General features: G+C 37.7%; 1 protein-coding gene across 1 annotated transcript in view; it reads right to left on the reverse strand.

The window, feature by feature from the left end:
• Nucleotides 1-6,985, reverse strand: part of SETD5 (SET domain containing 5) — a 121,776-nt gene that overhangs the window by 89,512 nt on the left and 25,279 nt on the right. The window lies entirely within an intron of this gene.

Genomic DNA, 6,985 nt, shown 5'->3' on the forward strand with positions numbered 1-6,985 from the left:
GCCAATGTCCAAGTTGCCCATCCCTGTCTACTCTGTGTATGGAGGGGGTGGGAATGATCCTTGCTATAAGGATTTGTTCCCTCTTTTGAGCTACTACATCCATAGGTATAGGTCAAGTTTATCCAACTGTATCAGATTACTCTCTTTTTTCCTCTTCTTTCTTCTTCTGGTTGAGCTCTGATCTTCCAGTAATTGAAGCCGGGTCAAGTGGGTATTATCTTCAAGTGTGGGTGTTCTTGTGCATATGCCATCTCTTCTTAACAGCTGGACACTTCATTCTCCACTCCAGTCCTCCATGGCTATGTCACCGACTCTGGGCCCAAGAGTCCCCAGGTCTTACCACCTGGGTTCACAGAATTCCACTGAACATTGTAGGGCTTAGCTTGCAGCTTCATTGTTGTTTTTCCCATACTTCCCCGTATCGGTGACGAGCGTGGTCACCAATCACAATGTGTATTCCCACTGGGTCTTAGTCTTGAAAGGGGGTTTACACTGAGGGGACCCAGAAAGTACATGTTTTTAATTTTGTCTGTTTTCCATTTGCTATTAAAATGCATTAAACTATATATATTTTTAAAAAACCCAAAGAAAGCCTCAGAGTTATATGGAACACCATGAAGAGGAAGAACTTATAGTTAATTCGAACAGGAAGCGACAAACACGGAGAAAACTGCTGAAGAATTGTCAGAAGAAAACTTCCATTAACATCATGAAAGACATAAGGTAAGCATACAAAAAGCTGAACGGACCCAAATAGGATAGATCCCAGAAGAAAATCACCAAGGTATATCTAAATCAAACTTTCCAAAATCAAAGACAAGGAAAGAATTCAGAGAGCAGGATGGGTAAAAATGAAGATACCTACAAAGGTGAATGAGTAAGACTAAACTCTTGATTTCTCAACAAAAACCATGTAAGCAAGAAGGAAATGGTATAATACTACAAAACTCTGGCTGAAAGACAGCTGTACCTCAAACACAATGGCAAAATTAGGACATTTCCTGATAAACAGAAATTAAAGGAAATCTGTAATGACCAGACCAACATTAGAAAAAAAATTGCTAATGGCACTTACTCTCTGGACTGAGAAACAGCAGCAGATAAAAACTGCAATTACCATACATGACAACACCACTCTGAATGCAATCCAGGTTATGTTGTTGTTTCTACGTGTCATCAAGTCAGTTAGGACTCACTGAAACCCTACATAGGATTTCCAAGGAGCGGCTGGTGGGTTTCACCCACTGACCTCAGTTAGCAGTGCAGTGCTTATCCCATGGTACCATACCAGGACTTCAATCCAGACATAGAAAGTATTTAACATAAAAGAAACCTACAAGACTGAAAACAGGGAAACAGAGATATTAATATATAATGAAGTCAACTACAAAGCAAAAAGAGAGAAAACAAACCTACATATGCCTGAAAATAGGGAAACAGATATTAATGTATAATGAAGTCAACTACAAAACAAAGAGAGTGAACAGTGTAAATACAGAACTTCCAAACGGTAAGAAAAGTCAGGTACGTCTCAAGATAAAACAGACTGTTTTAGACAGATGAGAAAATTAATTCAGGATAACCTCAAAGACAGAAAGAGCAGAATGGGTCAGAAAATAGGATCTTTCAATATGCTGTCTACAAGAGACATGTCAAAAAGTTGGATACATCTTAAATGCCCATCAACAGATGAATGGGAAAACAAAGTTTGGTACATAAGCACAATGGAATACTATAAAACATTGAAGAATGATGATGAATCTGTGAAACAAACACCTCGGGAAGAGATGAACCTGGAGGATATTATGCTGATTATGCTGAGTGAAATTAGTCAATTAGAAAAGAACAAACATTTTATGAGATCAATGTTGTAAAAAGTTGTTGTGGGTTTTTTGAAGTTTTTTTTTTGAGACACATGTTAACATAGGTGACAGGGCAGGCAATATACAAGAGGGAGGTTAACAAAGGAAAGATGAAGGTAGAGGGAGCCACAGGGAGGAAAACAATAAAGTGAATAGAGGTAAATACTAGTGGTACATGGAGGCGGATTGCAACCATGTTATAAAGCAAAATATGATCTGCTGAATGTAAAATTGATGATCTACACTGTAAACCCTCACTCAATTCACAAGATAAGTTTTAAAAATAAATATTTTCTTTTGGAAATAAAAAAAAAAGACATTATCCAGCCTACCAAGCACAACTGAGTGTCAAGTTGATACAAGTAAACTGAGTAGGCTTCAATAATCTCCATAATAAAATTGTTTTTATTTTCAAAAACAAAAAAAAATTGAATCCACAGATAATTTCAGGGTGATTTGCTTCTTGGACTAATAGTAATTGTTAAGTGCCATCAAGTCAGTTCCAACTCATAGCAACCCTGTGTAGAGTTTCCAAGGAGCAGCTGGTAGGATTTAACTGCTGACCTTGTGGCTCACAAGGAGCTCTGGTAGCGGAGTGGTTAAGAATCGGGCTGCTAATCTTACGATCAGTAGTTCAAAACTATCAGCTGTTCCGCGGGATAAAGATGAGGCTTTCTGCTCCCGTAAAGATTTATAGCCTCAGAAACTCTGTACAGGGTCACTATGAGTCGGAACAGACTCCATGAAAAATAACATCAACAACTTGTGGCTCGCAGTCCAGTGCTTAACCTACAGCGCCACACCAGGAGTCCTGGGGTCCAATATTGGTCACTCTATTTTTCTGTGAATCAGAAATGTCATGTGATGGTAACAAGAAACTATGCACAGATGCAAGCAGCACAAATGGGGAGACTTAATAAATATCTGAGTATGTTCCCTAGTCTGCTTTTAGTAATGGGGGCTTCACAAAGTTTATGAAAAAACTACAGTATCTTTTCATTCCAAATTTCCAAGAAATTTCTGAAGCCCCCTCATATCCACTACAGCTAAGCCTCTGGATACTTAATAATTTAAACAACCTTTATTATGAAAAATTTCACACAAGCATAAAAGTGAAAATGCATAAACATCCCCCCTTTTCCTCATTATCCAGTTTCAACAATTAGTAATTCATTTAATCTCGCTGCATCTATTATCCCCCCCCCATGTTTTACAAAGCACCCCCCAGATAACATAATTTCATCCATATATAGTCTAGTACATATCTTATCCTGGTGTGGCCCGTATGATAAGCACCTAACCCTCAAAGTCAGTTTGAACTCAGGAGCACTTCTTCAGAAACCCTACACAGGATCTGTATGAGTCAGAACCGACTTGATGGCACTTAACAACTTATCTGTAAGAGATAAATTATTTTAAATTACAAATTATATGTGCTTTGTAGTTTTTTTTTTTTGGAAATCATATACCTTCAGGTCACCATTTTTTCTTTTCCTACAACTGCTGCCATTCTTATATCTAAATTACTATCATTCAATCTGAATTCATTTTTACCACTCCATCTCACTCTAAACCAAATATTAAAAACAAATCAAATAAAACACAAAAGACCTGACCAATGAACAGTTTGGGATTATACATGTTTAACTGGAGACATTTAAAAGACAGATGTATCTTAAAACTCCAGAATTTAAAAAATTCCTTTAACTATGTCCAAATACAACTTCAATCTGAAAAAGACTTCCAGATCCATAAGATGAGCTTTGTTTTCTTCTCTATTAACATTTTATGAGGTAAGGAGCTCTGGTAGCGTAGTGGTTACGAATCGGGCTGTGAACCGCAAGGTCAGCAGTTCGAAACTACCAGCGGTTCCGCGGGAGAAAGATGAGGCGTTCTGCTCCCGTAAAGATGTACAGCCTCGGAAACCCTGTGCAGGGTCGCTATGAGTCGGAACCGACTCTACGGCACTCAACAACAACAACAACGTTATTATATTTCTATAGTTGTTAAGTGCTGTTGAGTTGATTCCTACCCATAGCGACCCTGGTACAGGGTTTCCCAGGCTGTAAATCTTATGGGAGCCTTATCTTTCTCCTGCGGAACAGCTGGTAGTTTCGAACTGCTGACCTTAAGGTTTGCAGCACGATTTGTAACCACTACGCTACCAAAGCTCCTTATTTCTATAGTAAGCTATGATTTATTTGTAAAGTCAGACACCGCTAACAAGTTTTAGCAAGACAATCTACTCCTTTGTCAACAATTTCGTTATTTTTATATAATCAATACAACCATGAAAAGCAGGTGCTATTTACATGAAGTAATATTTATCCTAAATAAGGGGCAGATAGTTTAGAGAACTAGCCAAATAATAAACAATTCATAATAATAGCATAAAAAGCTAACATTTACAGGAAATTTACTTTGTACCAGCCCCTTGTTTTTATCTACATTATCTCATGTAATTCCCACAACTTTGTAAGGTACTATTCTTATCTGGCCAAATAATTAAACTATTCAAGTTCAAGGACAGCACAATAAAACCATAAGCTAGAATTTTAACCAGAATTCTAACACTCTTAAACCTCTACTACTTCACCTGAACCACTATTGCTTTACCACTTGATACTTCTTGATTTAGTACTTTTTAGTCTTTACTAAGGAGCTCTGGTAGTGTGGTAGTTACAAATTGGACTGCGAACCTTAAGGTCAGCAGTTTGAAACTACAAGCCGCTCCGCAGGAGAAAGATGAGGCTTTCTGCTCCCGTAAAGATTTACAGCCTCAGAAACACTGTACAGGGTCACTATGGGTCAGAACCGACTCGAATGCACTTAACAACAACAGTACATTTAAGGAGCTCTGGTAGTATAGTGGTTACAAATTGGGCTGCTAATCTCACAGTCAGCGCTTAGAAACTACCAGCAATTCAGCAGGAGGAAGATGAGGCTTTCTGCTTTTGTAAACGAAACCCTATACAGGGTCACTATGAGTCACAATTGACTCCACGGCAAGTAACCACCACCACCACAGTACATATAGGAGCTCTAGTAGGGTGTGGTGCTGTGGACTAATGGGTCAGACTGCAAAGTCCTTTGAACTGCAAGGTTGGTGGTTCAAGCTCATCAGCTGCTCCGTGGAAAACCTATACAGGTCATTATGGGTCAGAATCGACAAGACAACACCTAACAACAACAAATTAGTGAAGTTGTTACGAGTCAGGCTGCTAATTTCACAGTCAGCAGTTTGAAACTACCAGAAATTCAGTGGGAGAAAGGTAAGGTTTTCTGTTCCCATAAAGATTTACAGCCTCGGAAACCCTATACTGGATCACCATGGGTTGGAACCAACTCGATAGCACTTAACAACAACAACAAACATTACATATTAGACTCCTGGTATGGCGCTACAGGATAACCACTGGAGTATGAACCACATGGTCAGCGGTTCAAACTCACCAGCTGCTCCTCAAAAATCCTATACAGGATCGTTATGAGTCAGAATTGACTCAATAACACCTAACATTACACATAAGAATATGGCACATATTGCTGAAATAATACTGCAACTTATTCTAGGTGTTAGAATTACAAAGAAAAAATTTAAATATTTAACAGGTTCAGATTTTAAGATTAAATATTTCATTAAAAATTTATAAACAAATAATTGTAATTTTAAATGATAAAATTAAAGACAGATGGCATACTAAGATAACTTCAAATTTTATGGATTAAGGGCAAATTATTCAAGAAATGTAAACTGATGAACTGTCTATTAGAATTTGCACCAGGATCCCAAGTTATGATAGTCAAGTTACTTAAATCATAGGAACAAATGGAAAATTTTCTAGCTTTTAAAGAGAGAGAAATTTTACTTAAAACAAAACAGTTTTTGTTTATGTTAAGTCAAGAAACTCTGGGTACTAAAAAAGGGGTGATGTTGTAGGCTAAACAGTGGGCTGCTAACCACAAAGTTGGTGATTCAAATCCACCAGTTGCTCCCTGAAAACCCTATTTGTTGTTGTTAAGTGCCACTGAGTTGGTTCCAATCCACAGCGACCCTGTGTAGGGTTTCCGAAGAGCAGCTGGTGAGCTTGAACCACTGACCTTGCAGTTCAAACGGATTTGCAGTCCAGCGCATTAACCCATAGCACCACACCATGGGAGTTATATGCCGTGGAGTCGGTTCCGACTCACAGCGACCCTGTACAGGGTTTCTGAGGTTGTAAACCTTTACGGGAGCAGAAAGCTTCATCTTTCTCCAACGAAACAGCTGGTAGTTTCACACTGCTGACCTTGCAGTTCGCAGCCCGATTCATAACCACTACACACTACCAGAGCTCCTTGTATCTATCTTAGGGTAACTAAATAACAACCGAGAGGGAGTTTCTCTTTAAGCAAATATCCCAGATAATAAAGTGATAAAATACCATCCCTTAGCAACCATGAAGGAAATGATAGATCTAGGCTAGTGGGTCTCACAGTGTGGTACTTTAACAAGTACACTACATGACAAATAGGGAGGGAAAGAGAACCTATGAATTAAAAACAAGAAATTTATGATGAATAATGTGTAGACCTTACCTTGATCATACTAATCTTTTAATCATTTAAATAAAATTCAATGTAGGTGTGGAGGGACATTTTTCCATTCTATTTTGTTGAATTTGGAATTTTTCTTAAACAACAAAAAAATTTTAATGTATAGCCATTCATTCCATCCTTACTAACTTAAAGGAAAAGAAAGAGGGAGTGAATAACCCTAAGAATTGCTCATTTGGAACGTGAGTGGGGGTGTCCCAAGTTTTTTCAGGGAGCATATGCGGTCAGCCCTTTTCTAACTAATACTTATCTATGTGACACCAGATTTTCTTCATAGTCTTCAAAACAACTTATCACAACAAATTAAATGCAGAAGTAATCGTGAGAAAGCAGCTGTCTTCTATTGAGTCAGACACTAAAGAGATTTTCGAAAATTTAAAACCATGCCACTTGTTTTTACCATTTTAAAAACCGGTTATTTTTCATATAAATCATGTTTTTTGTGTCAGGGTTTATTTCTCTTATCTTAAAAAGTTTTTAATAAATGATTTATTATTTCAATTTTTATTATTTTTAATTTATAATAT

The sequence above is a fragment of the Chrysochloris asiatica genome, unplaced genomic scaffold (genome assembly GCF_000296735.1).
Source record: "Chrysochloris asiatica unplaced genomic scaffold, ChrAsi1.0 scaffold00030, whole genome shotgun sequence".
NCBI classification, from domain to species: Eukaryota; Metazoa; Chordata; class Mammalia; order Afrosoricida; family Chrysochloridae; genus Chrysochloris; species Chrysochloris asiatica.